We start from the raw sequence: 20868 nt of genomic DNA, 5'->3' as shown, positions 1-20868 counted from the left end.
GAGAAAGAAGGAGAAAGAAGGAGAAAGAAGGAGAAAGAAGGAGAAAGAGAGAAAGAAAAAGAAAGAGAAAGAAAGAGAAAGAAAGAGAAAGAGAAAGAAAGAGAAAGAAAGAGAAAGAAAGAACAACAAAAACCCCTTGACAGAATCAGACAGGCAGATTTGTTGCTTGAAATTATTTTTAAAAATAACCCAAGTTAAGGGGCACAACATGTATTAATACAATCTTTCCAAAGTCATTACTATCTGCTGTCTTTTGCTGTGTTACATTCCTTTGATTTCTTCCCCTCCATAAAGACTGAAAAACAACTAGACCTAAAGCCTGGTTAATGATGATCTGATCTGTCCCTGATAGGTTAAATAGCTTGTGGCAACAGTAACAGAGGATCACAAACACGAAGGCAATCAACTAGGCAAAGCAGTGCTATTAGCATCCTCGTGATTAAGATCCTAAGTGAGAAACTATTCCATGGCATATACTGAACTACCGATCTTTTTCGACTCCAGAGGAATTACATTTTCTTACATCTCGCTTTTACAGATAAACTCATTTACCAAAAGTTCTGAAAATATTTAAAACATACACAAACAGTAGGATCAATAAGTGGCACTTTCTACTGGGGCAGTACATCAGTTGCTTTTAATACACATCACCCACACACTCCTAAAAGTAGATTATCTCTACTTTTGTTTGGGATTTAGAAAGCTGTTAAAAATAACCCCAATTAAATATTTTTACTATTACTTCAACAGATTAAACTCTGTATCTACATAAAACAGCTTTCCACCAGGAAAGAAATTATTCGTGTTTTCTTACCCAGTAAATAGAACTTAATGAATGAAGGATCCAGGTCATACTGTCCATATCCAACTAGTCCATCCCTCACAGAAGCTGCTGTTCGGGAACGTGAAACATGCAATACAGAGCCCAAACTTAAATCACATCTTAGTGGCTTTACATTTCAGATATGAAGTATCCTCTGAGTTAAAATTTTATAATCCATTCATTATCCAAGAATCTTTTAGAATAAGGAACTGAACTTTAAAAATAAGAAAAAAACCCAAACTAAACAACCCCACCACCAAAACAAAACAAACAAATCAAGTCATTAACTCTGCATCTAAGCATGTGTTATTTTAAGCACATGGTATTGAGATTGTTCCTTTTTGATTCTGTCTTACAAACTATCTAAATACAATGGAAAGAATAAAGGTTATTTCTTAAAAAATATAAAGTGCCACATATTTTTCAAGTCTTCAAATGTGTAAACATATTTGGGGAGGGGGTGTGTTTAAAACCAGTAATGCTCTTATCCTGAAGCAATCAGAACTCCTTCCAATTAAGCAGCCTAATATTGCTAAAAAATACAGAGTAAGCTGTGTTACTGCTTTTTTTGATATCCTAATTTCCTACATGTCCTTTTGCTTCAAACTCTGCAGCAGGAAAAACTCTAATTATTATGTCAAAGCAAGATTAGCAGCAAAAGAATTAGCACAGGCGGGTAGGAAAAAAATCTGCTTTGGATTGCACTGTTTGTAGCAATAGATTAAAATGAGCAGTGACACCTCAAACTTCCCAACCAAGTCTGCACTAAATTTTTGCCTCTATCTTTCTTCAGAAATTCAGCAGCACTAAATCCAAAACAAATGACAATGCAGTAACTTCCTTTGGTAAAACACTTGTTTTATGAAACCTGAAATTACTTTCATTCATATGCTCAAGATCCATTCATATACTCAAAGGCCAGGAGTATTCTGAGAGGACAGCAAAGGGGACAGCCAGCAAGATTTGCTGCGTGGATAACATACCCTATGACTTCCTCTGCTGATACTCTTATTAGCACTAGGAATACTTATGGTGACAATACAGGCTGTTTTCTTCCTTCCCTTCTTGTCGACAAACAGCTTGGTTAAGGAAATTACAAACATCTGTAATGGCTGTGCTTTGCATCACTTACTTAGTCAAGTAAGAAGTGACTACAACTGCCACAGAAAAATGCAGAAATACTCTGATTTTCAGCACTGGAGCTAAACATTCCAGTGAAATGACCACTTTCTTCACACTTTTTACTTTATCTCATCAATCCCAACAGATGAAAGTTTCCTTAGAATCAAAACTAGATCTATATATCAGTGTCAATCTATACAGGAACTGAGCTGAAGGAAGAATGTATTTAATATACATCTACTGCAAAGATGTGCCTTCTGTTCCCAACTTATGATATTCAAATGAAAGAAGAAAAGATCGTATTCCATATTTTACAATTAGCATTTTAAAACAAGATCAAAGGAATCAAGTAGAATGTTTTTGAAAGTGCAATGTTTTGATCACAGTCCCATTCCAGGAAGCCTGTTTATCTCCTCAGCATACTCTCAGGTTAAGGGATGCCTTCATCCAGAATTTCACATTCTAACCCAACACAGATGTTTTAACACGTAAAAGAGCTAGGAAAACTCCATATACCCAGGAAGAACTTCAAGTGTGAAAGGTACTTTATAAAACTTTATCTTCAGCTTTTACAGTTTACTTTAGGTTTTACACCTGTCTCACAGTAGCAGTAAAATTGTATCATGATTCCTTCACGATTTTGTAACTTGACAAAACACAACAGCACAACTCTGAACTGCTGCATTACAAATGCACATTCCACAATCCACTATCCTGTTCAAATAACATAATCATAGAATTATACAGTTGTCTTATTTTCTCAGAAAAAAGCATCCATAGTGAATTGAAGAGCCAAGCAAAACCACACCAAACCACATCCTGATACTAAAGAATCGGTAGTGCTAGAATTTCATTTTAATATACAGGGTTCAGAACAGCGTACTGAAGTGACACTAACTTGATCTGTGTTTCTGACTCTTTGGTTTCAGGTATTCATACATCTTATCTAACGAAGGCTTCATTCTCTCAGCAGCTGGATGATGCATTCTTTACAGGCAGTTGATTTCCTTGACATTAACAGATTTGTATGCGAAAAAAGAGAGTATCATACAAAGCAGCAAACACTGCTAGGGGAGGTTCATCTCTAAACCACCAAAAGGTAAGATGAGTACTTTAGCCCTGAACTAAATATCAGATACCAAAAAAAATACAGCAGCATTTTGACCATCCAAAAGAAAAAAAAAAAAAAGGCTTAATCTTCTTGGTAATCAGTGCAAAAAATAACTTGACATTCAGCTAAGAAAATTATTCAATCAGATCTCCATCTCCAGGTAGTGGATTCTGATATTATCAGTTCTGACACTCAGCAACTATTTAGTCAAACACATTCTATCCCAATTGGTTTGTCCCTTGTTGTAATCTAACTACCCTTGCAGGCGTTTTTACCATTAGTGTATTGTCTCATTTCTTGTTTTGTTCTTAAAGAGACAGAGAAACCAACTCTTCAGATCAGCAGCCAATATAATACACTTTCAAGGTAAGGCAAGTACAATTTACATGTACAGTGTTTACCACAACAAAACCACAGTATGATGCCAGCACAATCTTTAAGAAAGTTTTCCCCTAAATCTCTGCAGAAAGCAGCCTTAAGAGAAAGCAGGGATTAGGGTGAGCTGGAAGGTAGGGAGGGGACTTACCTCAAAACCAGCCAAGCGGAAATCAGAGCAGTAATTCTACCAGTCGGCAGAGTACACTTTTAGAGCTATAATGGTGCAAAGAAGTGCTGGGCACCATTGCCTGAAGGCAGCATAATACACTGCTGACTAATGACTGGGCCACGCGGACAATGAATTTGGGGGTTGAAAACTAACAGAAACTGTGCAGTACCTTGACAAATGGGCTTTCAAAATTTCATTCATTGAATAACCTTTAAGCGCAAAATTGGCTCAAGTTCTCTCGGGAATAACATGACACATGTTGTTGGACAATAAGTATTTTCCTTTTTAATTAAAACTATTACACCAAATACATAAACATGATTATAGTGAATAAAATATAAGAGTTAACTATTTAGCAGCTAGAAAAGACCGGATCCAGAATGTGAAGTGCAATACAATTCGTTCAGAAGGGTCAACAAATCCCAGGGTTAACTACCTGATTCACTGAAATTCATTCTTGGCAAAATACATTTTCCCTGCTTTGAGACTTAAAGCAGAATGAGAACTTCAAAGGTATGTTTAATGAGCTGCTACAAATACAATTGGTTAAAAGAGGCTCAGAAATTATGTACTAAAAGCTGCATTGTACTTAGAATTACAACTGAAAAAGCCTCATTTTAAGAGTCTGGTCAAAGTCAAGCCCCCATAAAACAAATCAAGCCTCCTATAAACTTTGTCACCTTCTGTACTGACAAACACATTAAAACAACAGAATCCCTCTTTAAAGGAGCTCCTTTTTTTCCCCCAGTGCAACTCGACTTCCAATTTGAAAATAGTAATTTTGGCTCTTTTTACCGACAGAATGAAATACCTAAAGTGTCCCTAAATTAACAAGTAGCACTTGCCATAGACAGCATCGCCTTTAGCAGCTCCTAAAAACTTCAGAAAAGGATCTTAAAACAGGAAGCTTAGTGAGCTCATAAAACTGTTGTTGGAGCCAGGAACACATAGCATATTTAATCTGCAAACTGTGAGAGTCTACAATGATTTCAGCAAGATCTGAGGCATGCCCTCAAGGTTTGCTGGGATCTGGGATTAGGGAGTTGATAAGAACCCTCTACTGCCCATGGACATGTTTTTCTTCTGCAGTTAAACACAAATGCATAGAGACGTTTGACTGCTGCTTGGCGTTACTGCTCAAGTTATATAAAAGCTTTGCAGCTCCTTTTGCTGTCAATATATCAAAGTTTAAAAAAAATCATCAAAGTGTGAAATTTCATTTAAAGTCTGCCAGTCTACAGCTCTATTTCACAGACCTATCAAATAAAAGTAAAGATGAAAAATGCACTGAAAGAACTTGAAAAGTTTGCAGCAGTACCCATGCCCTATTTTTGTTTATTCTGTCTCATTTTATTTGATTTTAAAGTATAACAAATCAATTCCCTTATAAAAATGACAAAGTCTGAAGGGAGGAGGTCTATAAAACCTGTGGTTAAAAGACAACTTGAAATCATTATTACAGCTGAACCTTTTGTTAAGCTTCCTCTGTAGCCATTTTAGCATTTTAATTGCCTAACTGCAAGTTGGCAGAAAATATCTTGAATCTTCCAAAACAACCAGAATTACTACAGAATATGAGTGCCAGAAAAACTAAAGCCTTCTTCAAAGTATTCTTTAGCTAGGGATTTACAACAATTCCATAAAGAAGAAAAGCCTGACTTTTAAGGTAATCTACTATAGTCTAAAAGCATTAACATTCCATTACTATGGTTTTCCTGAGGATTTCATGACTCGTTGATTCACTTTTCCTTCAAGTCTGCTTTTTCTTTGTATGCTACTGTCTTCATATAGTTGAAGGCACGCAACACTGATCATTAAACCGCTTCCTTCCACAACTCCAAATAAACCCTGCTTTAATAACCATCACATTCCTTACTTACCAGGCAAAAATGACTAACTTTTCACTAGATTCTGCAACATAAAAATATGCTATTCCTCCCTTTAACACACAGGATGAAATCCAAACACACCAGGGGAGTGCAGGTAATGAAATAGCTTTCTAAAAACGAGGCAGGAAGTGTAACTGAAACTTTCATGGGTCACTATCAATGCATACATTTATCTTCTTAAAAAGTTAAGTAATCTGCAAGGTGAACAAATTACCATATCTCAAAACTTGACTATTTTGATTTCTCAAAAAACTCTTCAGAAAAAATTATTTATAACTATTGATATTTTAATTTCTTAGTTACAAATTGGTTTTGTGTTTGAAAATTAACAATCACAACTGAAGATTATGTATAGCAGTAAAATGGTGTCTTGACCACAGTATGTCTTCTCAAGCAAAAAACGTTACTCCACTTTTATGCAGTACTTCCACAGAAATGCTTTGGAAAACAGTATGTTCTACTGAAAAACATATGCTATTATCAGAAGTCAAGTGCATTCATTTGGGCACCTTAAGCGATCATTTTACTTCCACTGCTGCTTAAAAGAATATACATACAGTGAGAGAGTCCTTTTCTTACTCATTCTTCCTACTCATTCAAAATCACATAATCCTGTTTTTAAAGAAATAATCCCCCCTCCTTAAAATAGCCTTCTCTCATAATTACTATTATTTATGCTTTTAGAATTGGGCTATACACCAAACTGAAAGTATTTACATACTAGCTAGTTAAATCCAAACCTTCATTATATAAACAAACTCTCAAGAGGCTGCCTACAGTTTACATTGCCAAACTCATTCACCATTACTTTTAATATATATTTCCTCAACTGAAATACAGTGGTGCAGACACAGCAGTTTTTACACTTAAAGGTTACTTTACTTTTAAAACTCTGTATTCGTCTTCCTTCAAAATAATCATGACATATATAATTAAGAAACTGTCAGATCATTATTAATTTTTAATAAAGGATCTAAATGAAATAATTATAGGAATCAATCAGTGAGGCACCTTTCCAAATTACAATGCAATTGCACAAATATTCAAACTACTTAAGGCCAGTTCTTGCACATTTCAATCCGTAATCCCACTGAACACCACATCAAAAACAATTTTGTAACACAGAGTGATTTCTCACTATTCCACTGACTTAAACGGTTTCAAAACAGATACCTACATCACACAGAGGCAGCTATGCCCTCTTAAAAATGTTTGTCGATTTAATCAGCCACATATCTCAAGGCCTCTGGAAAATTTTGCTTCCAAGTTTTTCTGTAGCACGCACACAAAAGAAACGAAGTCTACAAGCTGAAGTTTAAAAAATCACGTTTATTGACCCTTGTAGATGAAGCGGGAAGTAGCAGCGGCACGACAGCGACCAGAATTTTGCAGAGGGTTGCTACTTAATACGCCTTTGGTGAAGTAACCTCTAAAACGTGACACTGTGTATCAAACGGACAGCTATCCATACCTCTGACTAAAAGGCTCTTTCAGATCCGTACAGTCCATCATTTCAAACTGAAGTGGCAGCTGGAAAATGTGGAACAGCTGGCAAAGAGCTGGGAGAAAATGTTTTACATAAATATATCTACATACAAACTGGCAAAAGGCCACGGATCAAAACTACGCACCAGAGGGTTAAAAACAAAATTGGGGAGTGAGGTGGGGAGCGGGGGGCGTGTGTTTCCTTTTACCTTTTTTCTTCACGTGGTGCGCGGGTTGAGGAGCGGGCGCCAACACCCCACCGACTTCACGGGACAATCGGAACGGCGGCGGACACGCTCTGCTCCCACCCTCCGAAGTTGGGCGGCGCACGGCCGGGCCGCGGTGCCGAGGAGCTCCCCTGGGACAGCCGCCCCGCTCCTCCCGCCGCGGCCCAGTCCAGCCCGGCCCGGCCCGGCGCCCCGCTCCCAAGCCCGACCCCGTTCCAGCGGCGGCACGGAGCGGCACAGAGAGGCGCCGGTACCCCCGCACCCCGCTCCCGATCGGGACCCGACTGTCCCCTTGCCCGCAGGGAGCAGCCGGCGGGAAGTGACGGCCGCCCCGGGCGCCCCTCCGATCCGCCAGATGTGACAGCGCCTTCTGCCCTGCTCCTCTCGCCTTTCCCCCTGCGAAGTTTGCGGCCGGCCTCCCGGCGCACGGGCATGAAAACGTCCGGGAGCCGCTCGGGGAGAGGGGGCGAGGAGAAGGAAGGGAGTGGAAATAAAACAACAGCTGCCACCCGTACATCGGCAGCTCCGCCGCGGGACGCGCACGGCCGAGCACAGTACGGCCCGGCCCGGCCCGGCCCGGAGCGGGGACTGCCCCCGCCTCTCCCCGCATCCCACGTCCTCGGCTCCCGCGCTCCGTGACAGCCATTTTGGGGGTTAGACACCTCGCTCCCCCCTGCCCTCCGCCTCCAAGTTAGGGAAGCGGGAAGGGGGCCGGGAGCGGGGCCGGAGAGCTGGGAGGCGAGAAGAAAGTGGCCCGGAGCAGAGCCAGGGGAACAAAGAACTTCTCGCCCAAGTGGGTACGTACCTGCCACCGCCGCTGCCGCCGAGCCCCCGCGCTGCCCATGGGCGAGGGCCGGGGCCGCCCGCTCGCCCCCGCGCCGCTCCCCGCCGCCGCAGCTAGCGGGGCCGGCCCCCGCCGAAGCCGGCGGGCATCCCGCGGGGGCAGGGGGACGGGACGGCGCACAGGCGGGACGCGGGCGGCAGAGGAGGGCCGGCGGGTGTTGTTGGTGGTTGTTTTATCCCTGCCCGCCTCCCGCGGGGAGCAGCCCGCGCCTCTGCCTCCGTGTGGGGGTGTGTGTGCGCGGGTCCGACATCAGTTTCAGTGATCTTGTAATCTGATCCCTTCTGACTCACTCGCACTGACTGACATTTCTGATTTGGTTCAACAAAAAGAGCGGGGGGAGGAGAAAAAGAAGAAGAAGAAGAGAGAGAGCAAAAGAAAAAAATATCCCCAGAAATCCACCGTCTGGTACTAAACAGTTTTCGGAGGGAAGGGGGGACCCCTCCGTCCCGTCCCGTCCCGCCCGTCCCCTCCGGCCCCGCCGCCGCCCCGCATTGTTTTGGCTCGGAGCAGCCACCAAAGGAGGGGAACAAACACATCGCGCCGAGATACTCACGTGTCGGAAAAGTTGTCCCTCTCGCTTTCCTCTCTCTCGCGCGCTCCTCTCAACCGCTTCCTTCAAGTTTTACAGATGTTGCGGGGCTGCTCGCCGTCGCCGCCCCCTCCTCCCGGCGCTGCCCTCTGGATCAGAGCAGGGGAAAGGCTCTTTAGGGATAACTCCCGATTCAAACACCCTCCGCTAAACTTTCCCCCTTCCCTCCCCTTCCTCTGAGCGGTGGAGAGGGCTCCGCTCTCCTTCCCCCTTTCCCTCCGCCCGCTGGGGACGCGGCTGGCTGCTGCCCGAGGCGCGGGTGCCCCGGGCCGGGCGGGGAGCGGGGCCGCTGTCCTGGGGGAGCGGCGGAGGGCGGAGGGCTGCGCCCCGGGGTGCGGGTCGGGCCGCGGCCTGGCGGGCTGCGACGCGCGCTCTCGGCATGACACCCCCGCTCCCCCCTTCCTCCTCCTCCTCCCCCGCCATCCCCCCCGGCCCGGCCCGGCCCGACCCGCCCCGGCGGCGGCCCAAGGGCGGTGACACCCCGCCCACAGCCAGGAGGCAGCGCGGGGCGACGACGGGCCCCCCGGAGCGGCCCCTCTCCGCTTCTGGTCGTGCTTCCTCCCTCTCCTCCTTCTTCTCCTCCTCCTCTCCTGATCCATCCTTCAGCTCAGCCTGCATCTGCAGCCCCGTTTCCCGCGCACCCATGCCTTGTATCCCCCTTTCTCCTGCCCCCCAAAAATTCAGGGCTTTTGCGGGGTAAACGTGTCCTCCGGGTGGGTTTTCGCTGCGTGCTGCGACTTCTGGGCTCCCGTTTGTTCTGGCGCCGCGGGCTGACTTGACTGGAGGACTTCAAGGAAAGTTTCACTTAAGCCATGTTACACTGAAAAACAGCCCTTTCGGAGAAAAAATACAAGTGCTTGGGCGAGGGGAAGGGTGGCGATGATGCCTTCGTCTGCTCCTTCTGTCCCAGCCGACCTGCCAGCCTCTCCAGCACCCTGCCGGGCTCCTCTGGCCTTCACCCTGCAAAACAGGGCTCTCCGCTGCCTTCCTCCTTGTCCTTCATCCCCATCCTCCTCCCACCCCGGGCTCCCTGCGGGTAGGTCTCGCACAGCAATGCACACTGCGGTTCAGAAATAGCAGGAACTCAGATGCCATTTGTTCCATTATGTCCATCCTTCGGGAAATGATACATCCTGACAAGACACCTTGCCTTTTTCTAGGCGAAAGTGAAAGACTGGCCTTTGATGCCATGCATTTCATAAAGCATCCCTTGGTCTCGCCATTGAAAATGTTAATTTTTTTACAAAACAAGGCTGCAGGTATTCGTGGTTTGAGGTGACTTGGTCAATGAGTTTTTCCAGAAACAAAAAGAAAGCAATCTTGCCTGATGCAAAAGCTACTTCAACCTAAATTTCCTCAGGCTCACTGTTTGTTTCAGGTTTTCTTTCACCTGGAAATCTTCTCTGGGTGCAAAGAAGCAGCTTTGGAAAGATGCCTATAATATAAGGAGGTCCCTGGCATGGTAAGGCTAATTGCTCCAGCAATCCCAGGGACTTATTTATTCAGGTTTCACAGCACCAGGTCAGCACACCTTGACTTTCAGGACAGACACAGTAGCTTTCACGATGAGTGAGAGATGCATACCATCCAAGCTGCCACGAACATCTGGGCCAGCAGGTCACCAACACCTGACTCACATGCACTGCTGTGAGTTAGAGGGGAGTACTAGGACACAGGATGACAGCGTGTGACCTGGTGCCATGACTCCATAGCCAGCAATTTCACCACATACCAACGGGTAAATCTGCCTCTGCTCAGAAGGAGCAGCCCTTGGTTGCCCAACCAATACTGCTGACAGGCTCAGTGCTGCGCGGGAAGGAGAGTGTACAACAGCAGGATCTGAATACAAATATAAAGAGCTGATATTCTTCCAAATTTTGTCTTCTTATATGAGTTCCTTTTCCAGTCTCATATCCCTAGGAAAATGGTAGCTGTTTCATAATATACGATAATGGTAATATGGTACTGTGGATGTTTTGATTTAGTTATATGTAGTATATATACCGCCATATGTATGCACCATATGTAGCATTTATACCACTCCCTGGTACATATATATACTGGGGGGGGGGGGTGTACAGAATAATTAGGCAAACCTCTGGTCCCTTTACAGGTCTGTTTAAGAGCAATATGATTCCTTCAGCCCATGATACCCTTCTCTCATTTTCTGCCTATTGCCTATTCCTTTCTACTTTTGCAATCAATTTTCTTGAACTTTTTTTTCATCTTTGTATAATGAAAGCCCTTAAAAGCAACAGGGGAAATTAACCAACATACAAAACGTTACTTTATAAAAGAAACAAATTAATGTGGAAAATCCTGTTTGTTTAACCATTTATAATTCAGTATTGCTGATGTTAAGATACTGCTTTGAACAATAGGTGGAAAAGACGCTCAAATGGGGGCATGATTTTAAGTTGAGGCTGGCCTTTCAAACCAGTATTCCTCTTAGATTTTTTAAAGAAAAAATTGTTTCCTGTGTGTTTGGACATCTTCTTGTATCATAAAACAATATTTCGTATTTATTTTGGGGGTTTGGGTTTTGTTTTGCTTGTTTGTTCTTGTTTTGTTTTGGTTTTTAATATGATTCACACCAGTTCTGTTCGCAACATCTATTTCTGATTGTCCTGGTTAGAACGGCTGGGACCAATTCATCCCTGGATGGGTGTAACCCAAAACTGTGTATTCTATAGCCTCCATGCCATTTCCCAAAAACTGCTGTCAGTAGAGGCCTGCAAGGTGGGAAGATGTTCCTGTACCCTTTTATGGAATTCCCCGCTCTGATATCCTTATATGGAATTCCCTGCTCTAATACCCTTTTATGGAAGAGGGACTGAGCATCCGCATGCCCTTTTATGGAATTCCCTACTCTGAGGGAGGGACTGAGCACTCCCGCCTGAACTGGAGAGTATATAACTGGGAGTTTCAGAGCCTTGGGGCTCTCTCTCGTGGGACCCAGAGGAAGACAGCAGACCACCGCTGCTCCCAACCAGGCTGAGACCACCACCCTCGACTGGACTGCAATCACCACTTCTGACCAGACTGCAGCAGCTCTCCCACCAGCAGGTTTATTCCCTCTCCCTTTGCTTTGGACTCGGGGGGTGGGCCAAGGTACACCACTTTTGTTCATACCCCAGGGTGCTGGGTTTGTACATTTGGGTTTTGTGGATTAAAACCAATTGTCTGTCTGTATAATTGTACTTATTGCATTATTTTAATAAATTGTTATTCTGACTTATAAATCTCTCTTTTGAATTGAGTTCATTTTGCCTTGCTGGTTAACTTTTAAACCAGCACACTGATTTAAGATAAAAAAATCCCAAACATTTCTCTACACTCAACTTGCATCAACATTAAGACAGACAAAAAAATTATAAACTAAAGAGCTGATAGAATGCTTAAAGTTTTACTTACGATAAATAGATTCCTAATGCATTTCTGAGCAGTGAGAGCCTTGAGAGAAGGGAAACACAGGAAGGGAAACTGAGGTTTCTGCCTGAGCCTGTCTGAATGGCCAAGCAGAAAATAAAAACAAACTTTGAGTGGATGACATTTGCCATTTGAAACATTGTGTTTCAACACCTTGACAATGAAGAGCATAAAAGAAGCTCAACGGGTCTTCTGCAAAAGCCAATTCCTACTTGCAGGGAAACATCATAGACAAATCTCAGAGGTCAATTTCTCTTGGAAGGGCAATCCAGATGTGTGGAAAAAATCATTATATTTTATTAATTTGTAGTTTTTGTCCTGCTATTGCATCTTTCAAGTATGATTCCTCTGAATCAGACATGAAAGGTGCTAAGAAAGGCACCTCCCTGAACAGAGCTGCCCATTTTCATTTTGTTTAGCTGAAGGGTCTTGGATACTCTAAGCTTCTTTTACACTTTTTAGGGAGCAATGGCACCGATTTCTGGTCATTTATGCAATATCCATCACAAGAGAACTTGGCCAGTGCATTTTGCTCCCACCTATGCATCCCCCTTGTTGCATAGCTGCCTCATACAGCAGAGAGGTCTCAAGAGGTAACTGGTGAGGAAAAAAAGAGGAGTATGAGGTGATACCATGTCAAAATCCTCAAAGTCTGCAGAAGTTGCAGCTGAGGGCACAGGGAAAGGTACATGGCCTCAGGTGGGATGAAGAGCTGATGGAAGTGACCACATTTGGGAAGGAAATAAATGTCAGGGCAAAAACCTTATCTGCAGTTACTAACGGGGAATTGGTGTAGGGAAGGCAAATGGGGTGGGGGCCAAGTAGGGAAAGAAGTAATTGGGTGGAATCTCTTAGTTTTGAAAGAAATTATAAACTAATGTACCACTGCACACTAGTGTAAAGTACTAGCTTTAGATTCTTTCATTATTTGGATTTTGTTTGTTATTATTGCTATTGAAAAAATGGAAATTTATCAGCAAATATCCAAATTTTTCAAAGTAACAACCCTCACTCAAGAGTCTGAATTTTCTAAGGATGCTTGTTGTAGCCCTTCACAGACTTGATATTCATAATTTGTCCTGGTGGTCCGTAGCAAGGGAGCTTTGTGTCTTTCTCCTTCTTCTACTAACACTGGGGATCTTGCTAGATTTCAGTGGAAGAATGACTGATCCCCAGTGATCAGGATTATCTTTCTACTCTAGCAGTAGAAAGATACTCATCTCTTATCCACCATCCTATTTATTTCTCTGAATGTCTAATCTAACTAATCTAGCTATTTATATTATATTCATCACTAGGTTTTTTTGAATGCTGTATAATAAAATTAAATAGATCAAAACCCAGTAATATTTTTTATCCCCTTCTATCCTTATTTGTAAAGATTATATATTTCTTTTTAAAACTCTGTTGTAATTGCTGAAGGAAAACTAAGGGAAAGAGCTGGGTTTTACACACAGAAAAAAAGAGCATTATTTTCTGCAGAAAATTCTGTACTTTTGGGCTGTCTACATATAAAGTCTGAGCTCTCAATCTCCTGAAAACAAAGTTTTGTTCAAGATACTTTTACCCTCCCTGACTTCAGATGTATGTTTGTATTAAAACACTTCATTATTATGAACATTCTTCAGAAGAATATATTCTTCTTCCAAGACATTTAAAATGGTGCTGTTTTGCCTGAGATATTTTTTATATGACCATTAACACACTAAAAAACCCAAGCAGAATGAGTTTCCTGTGTTTGCTTTTAAAAACACCCTATACATATTAATTATCAGACAGGGAGCATATGGGGAAAAACACAGTGTCTCTAACAGCCTACATCCAATAAAGACACAAAAATCATAAGATTTCACACAGAACTAGCATAAATAATCTGTTTATCTCCTTTTTGCCATGCTATAATAAGAAATGAAATTGCTAATGGTGCTGATATTTAGGTTGTTATAATTAGATAGATCATCATTAACATCCTCTTTAAATGATCTGGGATACTTTCAACCTCTCTCTAGGGAATTGTCTCAGCTTCTCTCCTGACTGATCCATTGAACTACATGTGAAAGGATTTAGCAGTATTTTGCAGGGTGTAATCACAAGCCCTACTTCAGGAAATGGACTTTATATAGACTGTTCTGGCAGAATTTAAACCAGTTCCTTGAATGAAATCACCTTTATCATTTAAAAAAAAAGACAGTTTTTCCTAGCATATCCAACTCTACTTTATCATTGCCTAGTATGGTTGTGTCAGTCAGGGGTGGGGGAGGGAGGGGGGAATATCACATGGATAAAGGATCCGTCAAAATGTCTTTTTTTTTTTTTCCAGTTGGTGATGCAGTGAATTGGACAGACATATTCTGAGGTGAATTCAGACACTCCCCAAGGAAATGACTAGGTTTTTCCCTAAGACTTAAATCTACTAGCCAACATCTTAAAGTTAAAGCATTCTCAAATACCACAGAAAGCTTGCAGCCTTCAGACTTCTTGCCAGTCTCTTAAATAATTATTTCAGTAGCTGGTGGATGTCCATTGTCCTAGTTCAAATGCACATACAAGGGCTTTGTTTGCTTTTTTTTTTAATGGCAATAGACAAAAATAGATAAACAGCATCTAAGCAATTTCCTCCTAGCCTTATGTAGCTATAGTGACACTGCTTAGCGGGCATTTGTCAGTATCTTTTTCATAACATGTTAGTGCTCTACTACTACACTACTAGCAGAGCATCCCCAGTTAAAGTTGTCCCAGGTAAGGTGTGACAACAGCATTTGTAAATCCAGTAGCATTCCATGGGCATTGAGGGGCCTCTGAGAACTGCTAGTTTATTCTCTCAGCCACCTGCATGCAGACTCCAGTCTTGTCAGGAATCCAGCCAATTTACTGGCCTTAATCTGCCCTTGGTGGACACTTGCCCTTACAGTAAGATACAGTGCAACATATTTGATATCTAGACAGGAGACATCTGAGATTAGTGAAATCTAAAGCATGAATTTCTCACCCACCAAGACCTCATGTGATATATCTATCTATATCTACCCCTCTCAACCTCTTTCTCACATCTATCTGTCTATACCAGTTGCCAGCTTAGTCTCATTCTGAATGGAACACTGAGCTGTGCACCCACTAAACTGATCAAATAAAATGCATGTACTGCATCAGACGATACTTTGAAGGGAGTGCCGGTGACTGTGCTCCCACCCTTACTCCTGTCATCTTACCCCATATCAGGCTGCAGTTCAGATAGACATTAAATCTCACTTTATAGCCTCTAGGACTGGATCAAAAAAGCCACACCACTTCAGTATAAAGCTATGCTGTTGATAGAAAGTCAGGACATCAAAAAACTCTAAGGAGCTTGAACAGTTGGGATTTATACCAGATGAGGTCTTCTCTATTCCCCTGTAGCCAACATAAAACCAGCACAAGCTCTGTCTGGTTAATTTAGCAGAAAGGTGATCAGGTATTCATGGCAGATCAAGTTACTGCTGGTGTGTGACCCAGCAGCGTGCACAGCTCTCATTAATGACAGAGGACAACAGTCCCGTGTACACATACACATACATATACAAAAATGCTGTTAGAGCCTTTCATTTTTCCTGTAGTTATTTTTCCTTGCATGTCATTTGTGTCAGACTGAGTCCTCATCTTCCTTCTTCTATAATGAAGAATATTCACAAGAGGCTGGGAGAAACTGATTAGCAGGAGATTTGCAGGGTTTCACAAGGGAGTAACCTGAATTACACCTCTCTGTTTCCCAGATTGGAGGTTTTCCCTCAATTGGAGACAAGGAGAAACCTGCAACTTAAGTTCATGCAGTGTTGTTCAAAGAAAAGTAAGGACCTGCTACTCAAGAAGCCAGAAAATATATGCACTGGTGTGCCATGTTCCTTTTACTAAGGCTTAGTGCTGCACCATTGCCTAAGGACCTTTAGCAAAACAAGCCAACCAAACATGGGATTCCAGGATCACAACTGATCCCACAATATGCCGCCCTTGCTTGAAAGTATCATTATATTTATTTATTTGGTACTATTTTTTAAATTTATCAGTCACAAAATTGAGAAAGATAAAATACAGTAAGGTTGAGCTCTCTCCATCCAGATTTGAGGTCTTGGACTGAAAGATTAAGCAGATAGACCTCAAAACTACACCTAACTAGTTATAGAAATTGGAGGTTTGGAGAGGAGCCCCATGGATCAAAACCAACCATCCCCAGTACTAGTCTGGCTGTAATCCTCACCACTAGCAGTCCCAAGAGAAATACAATGCCGGTTGGTAACTAACAGTAACCAAACTTTCTGGCTCTTTTCAGAGTCCTTCAACAAGCCTGAGCAGCCAGGGATCTACAAGTCTTAAGTGAAAGCAGATGTCTCATTTTTATCAGTCATGTCAAATATGAATCTTGCCTACCAATTCAATATCAAGTATATGTAACAAATTGGAAGAGTTGCATATCATTTTGCTTGAATCTAAAAGGTTTCTGTCCTGTAGTGCTCAAGCAAACGAAAAGTCTGTGAAATTTTACTTGAATAAACATTGCAGGCTGGTGCTAACTTGTTATTGGTACTGACACAGACCAGAAATTGGCCAACCAAAAAAACACCAGACAAGGAAAACAATGTGAGATGTGATGTGATATGATATATAGTCCTGAGTTTTGAGCCAGTAAGATAAAGCCAAACACAAGTTTTGAAAATAATTACCAGTGTATTTAGGCAGGAAATATCACTTCACAGTCTGTACATTTACCCAGCACAGTAAGACCAATATTCCATCAAAGGCAGGAGAACATTTTACAATGGAGACCAACCATGGTTTTATGATTATCGTCACCAGTTCAAGTAACCACGATGAATAGCTACAGAGAAAAAGCAAGCTTGCAGAATGCCTCAAAGTCAAAAACTAACTAGAAAAAAATCCTAAGCCACAAAGAATTGTTCTAGGTAGTCACTTTACATGCATTTAGGGTGAAAGACAATCCAAAGGAAGAATGCCAAATACCATAAATGTGCATCTATCCTATGCTCATTGTAAGCTTTCAAATTTTCCCTTTCCAAAAGCATAGCAATAGTGCAGATGGATGAGTTCTTACCTTTTTTCTTGATCTATTATTTTACTCTCTCAATTTTATTCTGCCCTTGGATTTCTTTATTTATTGAACTATTAAACTAGACTTAGAATCAGATTCTTCCTACCTTTCCAAACATTAGTAGGAACACAAACAGGACTAAAACACTTCCTTTTTTATGAAGTTTTCTGAATATATTTGGTGAATGATGCACGTGGTACCACACAGTACATAATCAAAACAGAGATATCAAAGTGTTTGAAACTAGTGAATTTAACTCTCATACATCATGAGATGTCCTTCAAAAAGATTAAAAATCAACCGAAATACTACTGAAACCTCCTCATTTCCTTCTGGTTATTCAGACAGTGAAGAGTATGCTTTAGAAATTGAAACTGCACTAGACTTGCAAATTTTGGGTTGCAACTGTGAAGGCAGGGAATACATAGTTAATGCAGTATGATAGCTGATGCTCACAGGATTCTGGGATCTTGAGTTTAAAGAAAGAGAAATAAGTACTCACAAAACTCCATATGATATAGTGGGATACCTGAGCTAAGAACTGGAAATCTGACGACACTGCACAAAGGGGAAAATTAACAAGGCCGACAGGAATCAAGGGAAGGTACTTTTCATTTTCCCAAGTAAATAAACCAAAGGAAATTCATAAGCAGAAGACAGTAATATGATCTAAAGATGACAGAGACCTCTACTCATCCTTCACCATATACAACTTCATGACTACTCATACTATGAGCCACACATAGATTAAGATCAGCTAATGGATGGAAAACAGAAAAGCAAAGTAACAAGATAAAAATTATGATGGTGAGCAATGAGAGCTTTATGGAGAACTTGCAGCCATGATATTATCTCCATCGAAATGTATATAAAAGTATTTGATCAGTGAACTCCACTGTTCACAAGAGTTTAATCTTCACTCACACTTGTGAGCAGACATCATGTCAACTCCGCTTTATTGGGCTAAAAGCTCATCGTTCAGTTTGAACTTCTCATCTGGACATCCTTGACGGTCCCTGTGTTGCAATTCATTGCTCCTAAAACAGGTGACTAAGACAGGGTGGATGACTCAGTCTTTGGAAATCCAGGTCCAATTAATCTTGCTGGCTGCAAGGAAGTCATGGGAGGAGGCAGGCATCTGACTGCTCCAGCATTGCCTGGTGAGACAAATCCCACCTGGGCTCTGACCTGTCAGCTCCCTAAGCAGTGCTTCCTTCCAGGCAACCAGTGACCTCACCTTTGGCTTCTGCGTTTGCCTTCTTCACCTTTGCCTGACAAAAGTATCCCATACAATACTTCTGCTATTATAACATAAAAAATCCCTGCTCATGAAACTTCATCAACAGCATAGACTACTGCAAGTGAATCAAGCCTGTCCTTTGTTCTCTATGCTGGCTTCCCAAAGAATCCCAAAGAAGATGAGATTCCTCAGCTTCCTACAGCTAAAAAACATGCCTAATGCTTCGAGGTGATAACCACAATAATAGCATCATTCCTCAGACACACTGGAGCCTACCAGAGTGAACCTTGTTTGTATAGGAAGCTGGGTTAAGGTGACACTGAGACGTAATCTTTACTATCTTCTGTTCCAACCACAAAGCTGCGAGCTTCTACCTGCCGTCTCCATCCAGGTAAGAGAAGCACAAACAGCTAAGAACAAACAGAAACCTCCAACTGTCAAGGTACACTTCAAAATTTGTGTGCAGTAAGACAAAGAACAGGGTTTATTCAGCTCTGCAGAACTTGGAAAAGATATGACTCGTGAGCAATATGGAGGATGAAACATTCTGAGGTGGAGTAGAGGAAAGCTTAGTTTATAGTTATGCCCTCCAGATCCCACTTAGGAGGCCAAGATGTGATTAATTTGTTGTACCATGCTGGGTTGTATAAGAGGATGTGCTGAGCCCTATTATATGAGCAGTCTAATATCACTGACTGTACCAAACCATTAAAAGTTCCTTCATCCAGAGCCCAGCCTACTCAAGGAGGTTACAGACAGCCAACAATCTACCTATGCTGTATCATCTTCGATGCAATTGTATCACTCCTTATATCTGTTCATAAAGAATAGAAGCAATGGCCAGAGGACATTGACTTTATTAAAAAATTCTTGGAAAACACATAAATTCTTTTCATATTGATATTCTTTATATACCACACAAAAAGCAGCGTATTTTTATGGTGTAAACCAGGCAATTTTAATGGAGCAGGTAGAAAATGTGTTGGCTTCACAGATGCATTATACATTTATACATACTATTCTGGTAAGATTTTTATAAGCCCAGTGATTGATTTGTATGCTCTGCCCCCTCTGCCTGGGTGAAGGTCAGTGAGCCATACTCTACAGTCCTTATCCAATTGCCTTTCCATTGTTTTTTACTGCCTGAGTCTGGGAGACATCAGTAAGAAAGCTGCCTTCAGCAAGAACAGATGAATAAAAACTTCAAAAACTGGTCCTGTATTTGGTCTGCTATCTTTTGAAAAATCTGTCGAGACTTGTGGTAACAAAATGAGGCTGTAGCTTCTCCAGACTCTGAGTTTTGAACAGCACAGACTGAACCACAGAGTCAAATCAGTGGCAACTCTTCCTGCATCCTAGATAGCACAAAAACCCCAAAACAGGATCCTATTCTGCGGAGAAGAACAAGAACTCCTTGCCTCTTCCCAAGCACATAAAGAGATGAACTTTAAAATGTGGCCTGCTAGCAGCAAAAGTGAGCTCCTCAGGCTGGAAGAAACTCAGGGATTTACTGAGGTGTCTTCCTCCCCAGGGCTCTGCTGGAGGCAGAGGAATGCTGCTGATGTCAAGCAGATGGTTGGCAGAGGGTAAGAGTTATCCTTACAGGTAGGTCAGCTTCAGGACGGCAGGATGCTTCACAATGCCAGCACAGTGTGCTGAGAGCAAGGCAGCCCAGATGCAAGCATTTTCAAATATGCCTGGGACGGGGCCTTGGTGGAGATGATTGAGGCAGTGGTGAGTCTGCATGTGACAAAGGCATGAATCATAGGAATGAGGTCTACTTTGGAGAAAAGGTAACTGCAGATAAGTGTCAAGAAAAATGTCCTTCTCAATTAGTCTTGGATTCCAGTTATCTAGCAAGAAATGGAAAGCTACCCAGAACTGGGCACATGAGTAATAAGTGGCAGGTACACACCCTCCCAAAGGGGCAGATGTTATCCCTAGCATAACTCCTGATAGTTTTCCCACATTATTAACAGCAAAGAAGTCTTATCTGGATGGCACTCCCACAAACTGGCCCACCTCAGTGCCCCAGCCTCATGTGCCAGGGGAGTAAACCAGTCATTCCAACGAAATCAATAAAGACAGTAACAGTAAAGATAATACCGTTATCTGCAAAACCAAAGACACACAACAACCCATGCATCTTCACTACCTGCCCCTCCTGAGTTTAGGGTCAGATAAAGGACCTCAAGGTCCTGCCCTCCAGGTTTCTCTGGAGCTGAAAGGCACAGGCATGGACTGCTCTGCCTTCAACAGGTTCCCTTGTACTTATTCCCAGGTCAGTTGTGAAGCTGCTACTACTTGGACTCCATTTCATGAGCTGAGAAACACCTCCTTTCTATAGGGGATGAGGCCTCTTTTTTTTTTTTTTCTTCCAGAGTGTCAAAGGTGCCCAAACATGTTCGGGCTTATACAAGAGACCCAGAGTGATTCTCATCCTCGTGGATAAAATATATTAAACAGCAATGTTTTCCTGATG

General features: G+C 42.3%; 1 protein-coding gene across 1 annotated transcript in view; it reads right to left on the bottom strand.

Annotated features, from left to right (window-relative positions):
• The window catches only part of GLI3 (GLI family zinc finger 3), a 207594-nt gene extending 198537 nt beyond the window's left edge, over positions 1–9057 (bottom strand). The window contains exon 1 of the mRNA XM_027675835.1: positions 8602–9057. The gene's annotated coding sequence lies outside the window, so the exon portion shown is untranslated. The remainder of the gene's footprint in view (positions 1–8601) is intronic.
• Positions 9058–20868: the final 11811 nt, after the last annotated feature.

This window comes from Neopelma chrysocephalum, unplaced genomic scaffold (genome assembly GCF_003984885.1).
Source record: "Neopelma chrysocephalum unplaced genomic scaffold, ASM398488v2 Primary Assembly neopelma1_26, whole genome shotgun sequence".
NCBI lineage: Eukaryota > Metazoa > Chordata > Aves > Passeriformes > Pipridae > Neopelma > Neopelma chrysocephalum.
The sequence above is the reverse complement of the archived record's forward strand: the minus strand, read 5'-3'. Positions and strand labels throughout refer to the sequence as shown.